Below are 12,360 nucleotides of genomic sequence, written 5' to 3' on the forward strand. Positions count from 1 at the left end.
CGTACGCTTCGAAAAGGACGCGGTGCCGCGGTGATTAGCTCGCAAAGAAGCCCCGACCATTCAGTCTGAATGGAAAAATGTAGGGAAAAAGTAAGAAGGAAGAGCATTCAAGGCTAAAAGGAATCAGGATGAAAAAGTCGGCGGGTATTTCTAAGTTTTCCAAAATCCATCTTTCTCCTCTAATCATTTCGCACCTTTCTAAACGAAAAATATAATTTTCTTAAAGTCTCATTGCATTATTTGAAAATATTTAAATGATCCAAATATTTTTTCAAAAAATAATCAATATCCAAGAAGGTGTGAAAATACATTCAATGAAATTTCTGCCTAACGAAAAGAAAAAGAAAAAGAAAATCAAAGTTTACCCAGTGCCTGGACGTTTGCCATATTTTTTAATCTGGCAGAGTATCCTGGATGGTTCGAAGCGAATCCGACGACGTTAAAAGATCGCGAAATCTGGTATCGCGTTGCGAAATGGCGACAGACAGGAAATACGCGGTCGAGGCTCGAACGATTTCGCTGGAAAATTGCTGCTCGAAAATTGGAACGGTTCCTTCGGGGCTGCTGCTAATTTTCCACCGTTAATGACGAACGCGCGACATCGCGGAATTCTGATCGTCCGATGACCCGGATTGATCCCGCATCGACGACTTTACGGGACAACGATCGCGTTGAATTACTTTTAGAAAGCGCTATGCGTATTTCGAAATTTCACTCTGGTTTGTTCCGTCAATCGCAAGATCGATTGCTCCGATGTGTGTCATTAGTTGAATGAACGATCCTCGTAAGATATCATCCCTTTAAAAAGGAACTAAAACGATGGCAAACGTAAAGGCACCAGTAATTGATCTGGTATCGGTAATTGACCATTTTTCAGGAAAACGCGAAAAATAAGGTTTTTAAAAGTAATAATCAGTGGGCCGCAAAAATATTCGCATACCGTTTAAAATATACTCCATCCAACGAGACGAGAAGCAGGCTCGAATCACAATACACAAACCTCGACCGAAACGTTTGAAGAACTGGAAACAACTGACAATGAGCCGGCCCTGTTGAGCGCGTGAATTTGTAAACATATCCTGACTCGTCTCAATGGACGGATTATAGAATATCTCGTTTAAAACTGGACCAACTTACTTGTGATTTCTCGAGAAGCTATAAAAATTAATTTACTAATGTAAGATATGTGCTTTTGTCATTTAAAAAAATTACAATTTGTTGAAATCGTGAACAAATATAGTGAAGAGTAATTTTTCAATCTTTTTATGTGAGCCTATAATGAAAATTTAAAATATGACATTTGGCCAACGATCGGTCAACGCAATTAAGCGTTATAAGTAATTAAAATTTCCAAAAATCGTAAGTTTTTATCTAAGAACGTGACTACTGGTACTTTTATCTTAAATATTGTTAGAGATATACGAATTTTCCTACTCCAACAATTAACGCATTAATAATCAATTTAATTAATTAAGCACTTTCTCCTCCATCTACCAAACGCTAACTATCCAGTAAATCTACGATGTTTTTCTTCGCAACACCTGTATACACACGGTTCCGAGAGAAGAACACACGAGATTTCTATCTGGACAACAAGAGCCGAGAGCGCGGCTGTGCTGGGATGAAAAATGAGCGTAAGTCGTGAAAGTTTTCGAAGAAACAAGAGAAAAACCATTCGAATGGTAACTCCGGGCGAGATTCAGTTGGTAAATGGGGTAAGAGCAGTTTCCTTGCACACCGGACCCTCGAAACTTTAACAGGTTCATGCAAAAAGCCCTCAATGGAAACTTCTTTCGATGGCCAACCTTCGAGAACCATTTTACGTCTTTGCAAACATGTAAAACGTCATCTATCGATCTTGTACCATCTTTCAGGCCATTAAAAGTACTTTCAGCTTCCAGCTTAAAAATCACACAATTTAACACGTTGACGTTACATTTGCAATTATCCTAAAAATATGATTCTTCCATTTTTCAATTTAAAGTTTTCCCTTAAATCAACGTTAACGTGACTTAAAATTTTCTTTTAATGTTTTTTTTTTCCTTTTCCATGGGGGTAGCAATCAAGGCCCGAAGGGTATTCGTGTTAACTCGAGTTTCAAAATCTCGACGCTTGTCGATACGATTTTAGCGAAGAATTGTTCGGGATAGCTTGTCTCTGGGATGGTACATGTTTTTCGAGTGTGTTCGCTTAACCTGCTGTACGGTCGAGTTTACTTTTTGCCACGTTTAAAGTACCTTTTCCCTCTGGCGTGGACGTCGAGGGCCGGATTTGTGGCCCGTTGCTTAATTCCCTTTTTCCGTATCTTTCGACCGCCTTCCATTCCCATCCCTCCTCTACCTAACCCACCGCTTTCAACCCATGAAAACGTAATCCTTTCTTTTTTTTTTTCTCCTCTACTCCTCGATTTATCTGGATACGATGGCGCCTGCAGTCTTATTCTCTCCCCTGTTTCAACCGGCCCGTCGAACAATGGAGGAAAAAAACCGTGCGGCGATCTTTCGCGTTTTGTTCGCCGTACATTTCATGGGATTTTCGCGTGAACCGTGATTGCCGAAGGGAGATTACGAAAGTGACATTCTTCGTTTACCCGCGTCTTTCAAAATAAATTAGAGTTGAAAGTGAAAAGATCGCGACGCGATGCGTGGGAGTATCCGAAAATTCAGATCGGACACCGAATTAATATTAATTAAGGGTAGGTACACCTGTACCTTTATTTTATGGTGGTAATAAAATTTTTCCACGATTCTTAATAGACGATCCTGTTGCATTTAATCGGCGACAGTTTATCGAGCATCGAATCGATTTCGTTTATCGAGGAAATAATTTAAACCTCGGTTTCTACTCGATCGGCGTAGAAATCTTTTTACAGCGAGACAAATGGAGGTCGTCGTACTTAACGAGGACAATTTTTTGCCGCCCTCTTTACCGTCTCCTCTTCCGAACCCCTCTCAGTCATCGCTCAGCTGGAAAGCGCTGGCTTCCGAGCGTTCAACGAACCCTTCGTCGAATAACAAACTAGACGGATATAAAGTCGGAATCGTTAAACGATTCGGACCGATTCGCCATCGGCAGGAGGGAAACCGTAAACGGTTATCGTTCGTCGCGAGCCGCCATTAAATCCAGGCGGCAACTGAATTCAACGAGCAAAACTTTTCAGACTCGGTGGCGGACAAGTAATTAGGGGACCTCGCAGTAGAACCCTTTCCTCCCTTATCGTCCCCTTCGTTATGCTAAAATCGCCTCCGATGTTTCGTCGTCCCTAATGAAAATCGATGCACGGAAAACAATTTTCATCGCGAAAATCCATGAGCTAACAATTTTCAAGTGGAATCAGAATCAAGTAGATGAAATATGATAGAGAGGGAGGTAGAACGGTTGGAATAGCATCGCAACGTTAATACCGAAACCGTATTCTCACCGTTCTCCAACAATTTCAGAAGCAAACGGATCCTTTAAAGCGCTTAAACACACGGCCACGGTTTACTGCTTAACCACGGGATCAGCTATGCGGAAACACGGCAGAGGATCAAATCACTGAGAAGCGACAAACGAACCCCAACCTGACTCTCGCTGCGAGCTTTCTCAAACGATATAACGTTAAAGTATTATACGAAAAATGATTTAGAAAGGTTACAAATTAAACTAACTTCGCTGATTCTGTAGAACGTAAAATTGAAAGTTCGAAAAACGATAGCGAATTAATTTGTCGTTCGAGTAATTCGAAACGTTAATAAAGTTAATTTATTAAAAACCTTCCGTTTCAATTTTATCGCTTTCCCCTCGTTTTTCTCCCGTTTCCTCTGCGAACAGTATTCTTCTTCGCTTAATTAAAATTGTTCCTTCGACATGAACCATCGGTGACCCACGGGGCACCGAGCCTACCTTACGTTCTTTATACATTACGTTGTCAATATTCGTGAGGTAATTAATACCTGATACACCCACACATCTGAGCATTTTAATAAAGCAACAACTTTCTACGCTCGATAATATCGGCTGCGCGTTTTATTGGAGCGTAATCGTTGGATGGTAAACGATATCCCGTTTGTTTTTTCTCTCTCTCGCGATCTACAGGGTGTCCCGTAACAGGTGGCACAGCAGGAAAAATATTTTTTCACCCGTGTCGTTTACCCGGGGAAAATCAACAGAAATGTTGTTCAAAATATTTTCCGAAGCAAGAATGTTTTTAAACATTCTCCAATTGTAATTCGGTAGTTCTTCGTCGGGAGGGAAAAGGGTAAGGCGTGATTTTACGCGGAACAGTTTCATCGCGTGTAAAACGAGGAACAGCGAGTATAAATTCAGCCGGCGAATACTTTATGTGCGTTGATCCGGAGAAAAAGCACCGTCAGAGATAACCTAGTATCCGAGACTGCAACGACCATGCGAAATGTTATGCCGGAGGTTCTATTTAAATAACAAATCGTGCGAGCAAATACGATGACGTTATTCATTCTTGAAACAACATTATTAATAATTGAAGAATTCGAAAATATAAATGAATCAGAATACCATTAACCCTTTGACTACCTTTGGCGCCTATTTCATTTTTCCTTATTTATTTTAAAATCGAAGCAATAAATTAATTAACTCTATCTAGAAAAATCGCGAAACGTTCGTCACGGATTTTAAAACGAGCTCATTAAAAAACTAACAATCATAGAATTTCCAGTGGACGAGCGTAACACGTTACTTTTCGCTCTTTGTCCCTGGTGCATCATTCACTATTATGCACCAGTCAGCCGCGTGACTGAGTGGTTCGCAGGAGAGCGGAGAGGTTACCCGCCACAGGCTGTTCTGAAATTCTTATTTTCTCGTTTCCCTAGCTTTTTCCTGGATTCGGTCAACACCGGCCGTGTTTTCGTGCCCGTTGACACACACAGAGCCGCGTCCACGTTTAATATTCTCGACGAGGAGAGGCGGTTGCAAGCGGTTCGCAAGGGCAGGGGATGAAATTATTATTGCGAAACATTTGCATTACAAAGTGGTCGGATCGGTGGGCAGCTAGGAACAGGAGAGCAACGACGAAAGGGAAGAAAAATAGAGCAACGGCGTGGATACGCGGTTCTCTTGGCCTCGGTGTGCAACACTGCCACTTCATAGCGAGGGGCGAACTCGGTCGCTTTAACCTGCATATTCGCGACTGCGCCCGGCAATAGCCTCGAAATGAAAAATGCAGTCTGTGCATACTTTCCTCGCTCGGATGAGAATCAACGTCCTCGATACACAACGATCAACCCGACGTCTTTCTATTAGGTTGTTGCATATCGAACGAGCGGCTTCTAAAACGAACTAAAATCGCCGCTTAAATATTAGCTGTAATAAAAGATTCGATTACCTTAAAGATAACAGCGTAATATTTTTAGGAAAGATCAAATCGAAAAAATTGTTGAATTAAGATAAATTATAAAATTTTACATGATTTCTATCTTCAAAAAAAATTTTTTTTTTAATCAAACGTTGCCTTGGAGCTGATTATCCGAGGAAAGGTACACGTTTATCGGGGCCTCTCGCTCGGCCAATGCGAATTTGAATGCGCGCATTCAGATATCGACACTCGAGTGCATCGGTTCGAGTGCGATCGATAAAAGAAGGCAAGGAAACGAAGCGCTATGTACACACACTCGACTCGTTTAACAAGCAATTTGATGATTTCGCGGTGGAGCTCGAGGAGCTCGCGATTTCCCTCGTGTTTTCGCGACTTCTTTCTTTCATTCTTTTTCTCTCTTCTACTTTCGCCGTTTGTGTATTTTTTTTTTCCTGAACCGCGGTAAAACGCTTTCCGCGGCGGAGCAGTCTCGAAACGCGAACGATAAAATCAACGAGCGATGTCGTAGAAATTTCATTCGATTTTTCATCGAGATATTTTTAAGGCAAAAAAATTACCCTCGACCCGCTGGAACAGCTGCGAAATATTTGCCCTTGAATTTAATCGAGATCGCGTTAAACGCTTCTACAACTCGAGAATTAATGTTAAATGGAATTAATTATCGTTTATCCGGGGGATTGATTTAAGACACGAAAGATAAAATTTTGTTTTTCTATTGATTAGAGAAACGAATACCAAGCCATAACTCATAATAATCGGTCAGTGTATTAACGAGCAATTATCATCCGCCCAGTTTCATCGGTAAGCCGTGCAATTTACGATCGCAGCGAATCCGAAAGATTAGCGACACGCGGCTGGGAAACGCGTAAATAAAATTGCGCCTGCACAGATTTTCGAACGAATGAAAAGCGGGTCAGATCGAAAATGGCAAATGGTAAACGAAATTTTGTCGATATCTACAGCCACGCCCCAGCTTGAAGCGGCGGCTGTTGATTTTCATGGGTGTCGCGTTGAAACAGACGGTGTACGACGCGAAACGCATTTAAATCTCATAATTTCTGCGAAATAATAAAAAGAAAGTAACGGCAAACAATCGCGTGCTGGTCGAACAGAAGTAAATAAAATCGTCGAAAGATTTCCTCGATAAATTTCTCACGAGCTTTTCTGAAAAGTACTCGACGGATCAAAATCGATCCTGGCGCGGAAGGAATAAAACGGAGAACGGTAGTTAACCGATTTCCACGGAAAGATGAACCGTTCGCTGATGGAATCCATCCGAAATATCTATGCGGTGCTCCAACGTCCTGTTCCGTCACTCATTTACGATCGAGTAAGAAAATGGAGCATTGCGGTGGGCGCGGTTCACTTGGTTACGTGGTGTAACGCCACGCCACTTCACAGTGACCGACCAACTCGGTCGGTTTAACTTGTATCTACTCTGTCCGGGTAGAAAAAAAAAAGCGAGAGAGAAAACCGATAAAAGTGTACACCTGGACTATTAATTATTAGCAGGGTTACACTTTGTGTCGTCGGGGTGATCGAACGTTCCCGTGGATCGTTTTCCTAATCTCCGTGAACCTTGCCCGATCTATCATGCGAGTTTTCAACGATCTTGTCGCGACAAGTTATCTTGTAAGTTATGTCACTTCTGCTGGGTGAAGCATTATCCATTTTGAAGTTTCAGAAGGAAGGTTGGACGGTAAGTGACGCTTGTGGCGAATAATTTGATACAGAATACGTTAATGGACGCGAAAGTAGCAATGTTAATATTTTAAGTAGAGAGTTGGGTCAGATAGACCCAAATTTATAAAATGTGTTCAAGAACATTAACCTGAAGTTAAATGTATAATTTTCAATTGAAAGAGTTTCATATATTATAAATTATAAATAATATGACGTACGAAATTAACTTGGAACTAGGACACTCTCCATGGTCCGCCATCCGTCAGCCGAGGATCGAGTTTACGTTTACGCGGGTCGCCTTCGTAGTTCCATGACGAGTTAACTCGTCGTACCCAATTGAAGGGTTAAATTGAAGAACTAATGAGCTACTAACGAGTATCAATAGCTATTGATTCATCCTAACAGAGTGTAAATTACTTTTATAGGATGACCTAATGACATCAGATCGTAGTAGCATTACGCGATCCGGTGATTATAATTGCGAAATTATCGCGTTACATTATCGGAAAGGAAAATATTGACGTAATGGTCTGATAATATTTGCCGAATGGTATTGTACCTCGAACAGGCGTCGGGAAGGGCCGAGGGGAAGAACAAATCGTTTTGGTTCGCGATCATTGTGCAGTGTAACTCGACCGAACGCGACTCCATTAATTTCAATTGCGCGTTTAGACTCGCATTTAATCGTGCCTTTGTCCCCACGGATACGTGACGCTAATTTTACACCTGCATGATCACCACGGGGACAGTCTCGTACGTTACTGTCATTCAACCCGAACTTTGTCAACGTTTATACAACGATACTTTACGGTGATTCAACTTTGCATCAAGTATATGAAAATCTGGTAGGTTTATTTGAAATCAAGAATTAATAATAGGTAGCTAATTGCAACGCGAAACTCTTTAATTAAATTTCAACTACTCCGTTCGGTATTTTTCAAGAATTCCTAGAAGACAAACGTACGGAGAAGGTCTTAACCGCGAAAGAATTGCTCCGCTTTGTTTCCCCCGACAACTTACACGTTAGAAATGTAACGAATATATTTTACACGAGATCGTCGTTCGATACATAACATACATCACGAGAAGCAATTACCCGAAGCGTTTAAGCAATCCCAGAAGGATCTGCTCTAAGTAATCGCGTTGCACGCGATTCTTCTGTACGACGGAGGGCGCGAGGAAAAGTGAAAATGTCCGTGGGAAAGTGTGTTCGAAAGCACGGTCGCGCGTTATTCACCGCTATGAATACTAATTTCACGATCGGTCCAGGTGAGGAATTCAATGCCGGGCCCGGTAGGATCGCAATCGAGCGGATTAAGCAGTCGATAAAACGGGAATTCGGGCGCGGTTCAACGACGCCCGACAACGATTAAAAGAGGAAAAAGCGGATGTCACGCTCGTTCCTCGGATTATACGATAATACGTGGGCTAATCTGATGAAACGGGAAATCGAACGGCGGTGAAACGATAAAAGGCGACGTTTACCGACGAAGAAAGCGAACTGTACGAAATCCTCGTAAAAGTTGGAACAAAGTTAACTAACAAGCTTCGTTGATTTCGTGAACGATATTTTATCGTTAATCGGTCAATTTCTGATTTCCTACCGCGGAATTAAGATACTAGAGATAAACCGCAGGATGGTTTGAAGAATTCATCCCTGATCGCGGACTGGAGTCGGGGTAGTTTCGGCCGTTCCGTCGAAATAACCTGGCAACTGATCAAAATGAAGAAGAAAAAAAGTTTCAAAGCACGCGAAGAATCGCGACGAACGAGGAAAGGGGAAAGCTGAACTCGAAGCAGAGGCAGACGTTAATTCGAATGTAAATTTAGTCCCTGCATATAACCATGAGTGGATCATAAATTTGAATAATATCAATATATCCCGGCTACTAAATCACGTTCGCGTCATGCCTAGGCGAGACGATTGACTGACGATGACAGTCCTCTCGCCCTTAATGGTGTTTCTTGCATCACCGTTTTACATTTTATATGATTTTCTGTCAGCTGAAAAACCTCGGAATTTCAATCGATAAAAAGCTGCGTCTCTCTAATGATTGAAAAATTGCAAACCGAAAGGATCATTGAAAAGCGAAAAAATTGAAACAAAACGATAAACGCTAGGGGGATATCTACCCTTTCGTCGAGGATATACGATAATAGCGGCTTCTGAAAAGCCGATATTTCATCGAAAAATTGAATCGTAACGCGCTAGGATAGAGTGTTTTAATCAAGGATTTGCCGATAAAATGACAGAGAATCGCTGCTGGCACCGGAACTGCCACCGCGTCAGCAGGTTTTGACCATTCGTTTCTCCCGCATTTCCATGGAGACCTGAGTTCGCCTGACGCGCCGGAAGTGTCAGGCTTTATCCGGAAGCGTCGCGCGTTCCCGACGAAACGACCTTCCAAATCCTCGATTGAAAACCTTTCGTTCCCCTCCACCTTAAGCCTGAACGAAAATTGAAAAAGGAACACCGTCGAAACCGTCGTACCGATTTACTCCACGATTCTACGATCGTTTCGTACCATTGAAAGGCAGATTCGTTTCACAGTCCTGGAATTGCACGAAACTAACCGGCGATTTGTATTTATCGACCACGCATGCATTCAGGGAAATGATTGCGGTGAATTTGATCGACGTTTTCACGAATAAAGCCCAGGGAACACTTGATTACCAGACAAACGATGATGGAACGTGACGATCGTTGTAAACGAAATCAAGTAACGTTTGTTTGCGTTGCGATTCTGTGCTTCGTGAAAAAATATAACGATCATTGCCGTCGTTATTGTTCCACCGAAGGATTTCGAAACGCGTCCATAAATATTCAAACAATTTTCGCCTATTCCGAGACGGATGAAAATTCCAAGGAAACGTTAATCGATTTCTGTCGATGCACCGATGAAAAATAATGTTCGACAGATCGCGGTGTCGATACGTGTCACGCGTACACTGTCAACAATGCGAGGGGAAAATTTTAATCGTGATCGATTCGACGCCCGATTCGAAAAAACGACCGTGTATCGCGTTCAATCTACGAACGATATCGCGCAGCTGGAATTAACAGAGACGTCGTAAACGGAGGGGGTTGAAAAAAGTGACAAATAATAAATTTTCATTGAAATTTATCGCGATCACCATTTGGACAATGCAAAGGTATAAACATTGGAGAGGAGAAAAATATCGAAGGGAAAAGAGGGATGAGAGAGAAAGAGGGGGTTGAACTCCGTGGAGGGTGGAGATAGGGAGAGAGAAAGTAGAGGACTACGCCCAGGACCACGGCACCCCTTGAAAGCACTCCGACGTTTTCGCGCGATTCCGTTGGAGCTTTTCGATGGCTTTCCTTGGTAAAAGTTCAGGGAAAAGAAGCAATTTATTCCTCGTCCTGAACGAAGACGCGTTGCTGGCGGGGGAAAAAATAAGGGAGAAAGGAACGCGTCTCTGTATTTAACCGAGATTTCGCGTCGATCAACCAGTTCGTTTCTCGAATTGATTTCCTTTGAACGCGAATGAAAATGAAACAGAAATTCCTGTGCCTGGAAAGATACAGCTTTTCTGCTGCAACGTAATCGATCGATATTTCGCTGCGCTACTTCTTTCCCTTTTTTTTCTTTTCCTTTTTTTTTCAGATAGAAAAGCAAATATTTGCCGGCTGTTTCAACGTTGATCTTTAATTTGAGAATAGAGGGAAAGAAGGTTCTGGGGTTTGAGCAAACGCGCAGTGTTAATTTTACTTTCTTCTCTTTTCTATTCCTTTTTACTCGCTACCGACGGCGAAACAGCAGGAAATTCTGAACAGTTTTCAGATTAGTGGTAGAAAAGCGATTGCGAGAGAGCGTGGAGAACTAAAAATCGAGAAAAGGGTGAAGGCGCGCGATCATTTCGTCCGTCAAACGAAAACAGTCGAAAGTCAAGAGCGGAGAATTTAATTAAACGCTTTTGTTTTTCTCGCGACGGGAACGCGTAACAATGACCAACGCCGTTCAAATTATTCACATCGACGGGCTAATTAAATTAAAATCCCGGCACACGGGGTTTTCTTCCTCGTACGAGGCTCCCGTCTCTCTTTCATTCCTTTATGCAAATGAAACACACCCTTAACATTTTATTATTTCATCAAGAGCGATGCTTTCGTTGACACCGTGTAAAATGCATTCGGGTATAATTGAAGCCGAGATGGTAAACGGGAACACGAAAACGGAAGAAAGGGAAACAAACAAAGGTACCTGTTTGATCATCCATAGAACGTCCGATGAAAACGTAAACAGAGTATATCGAGTATTCCCTTAAGCTGCTGGACGGAAACGTTCGTATCGACAACAAAGGCTAGGCAAACTGGAACGTTGCGAAGTGCAGTTTGTTGAAAAGAAGGGTTACGTTCGACTCGAAGTCGATAGTTTTGAAACGCATATAGAAAGGAGAATAAAAAAAAAATATATCGCAGAGGGTGAACGTATCTATGTTACACACAGATAGGATAAGAAATTGGGGTAGCTGTCGAGATTGAGCGTACTCACGTTGCTCTGCCGGCGGGTGGGCACATTGCCCGCGGGCGTCGATGAGGAGTTAGGGTGAAGGACGAGCTACCGTATCCCGGGCGTGCTGTGTAACGAGCACGAGGACTTGGTGCGCCGTGCCGATTTACCCGCAGCAGTCCCCAGTCCTCGTCGCGTGGACGTGGCGCACCCGCACATATCCCCCACGTACTCGTCGTCGTGGTCGTAGTGGCTGTGGTCGCCGTCGTCTCTGACGCGGTTCCCGGCGTCGCCGTGACCGTGGTCGCGTCGTAGCTAGTCGTCGTCGTAAGGGTGGCCGCGCGCGTCAACCCCCGTGTGGTCGCGGACAGTCACCGTGGACCGGAGACGTCACCGAGAGGTCAGCGTGGGCCTGGTTTGGTTTTAGCCGAGGCTCGACCGCACTGCGGGCAGGACGCGACCGGCCGGCCGGCACCGGTACCGTCAACTGAAACGTGAACACGAGGGTATCGCTAGACGGCGCACCAACAACACCAACACCCACCAGAAGGACGCGGCACCACCGATATATATATATATATATATATATGTATACGAAATGTATACCCAGACCGACGACAACAAAACAAAAGGGCCGGACGGCACAAGAACCGCACTGCTTCTATAACGTGTGATTAACGAGATACACCGTATATACTACGATTGCCTCGTCCGCGCTACCAGCCATTCGATGGCCCGAGAACGTACGAGCCAGGGACTACGGCACCTCCACCGATAACAGTTACTTGCAGCGCCAGCGTACACAGAATCGTCGACAGGCTGCTCGCAGGAACGATCTTGAAAAACGCTTCGCTCGCTAACCTCCTCGTCGTC

The 12,360-nt window shown here is 43.3% G+C and overlaps 1 protein-coding gene across 1 annotated transcript in view; it reads right to left on the minus strand.

Moving 5' to 3' along the window:
• The window catches only part of LOC114873391 (acetylcholine receptor subunit alpha-like 1), a 94,543-nt gene extending 82,969 nt beyond the window's left edge, over window positions 1-11,574 (minus strand). The window contains exon 1 of the mRNA XM_029181670.2: window positions 11,530-11,574. The gene's annotated coding sequence lies outside the window, so the exon portion shown is untranslated. The remainder of the gene's footprint in view (window positions 1-11,529) is intronic.
• Between the last annotated feature and the right edge of the window lie 786 nt (window positions 11,575-12,360).

Source organism: Osmia bicornis, chromosome 7 (assembly GCF_907164935.1).
Source record: "Osmia bicornis bicornis chromosome 7, iOsmBic2.1, whole genome shotgun sequence".
In the NCBI taxonomy this organism is placed as follows: Eukaryota; Metazoa; Arthropoda; class Insecta; order Hymenoptera; family Megachilidae; genus Osmia; species Osmia bicornis.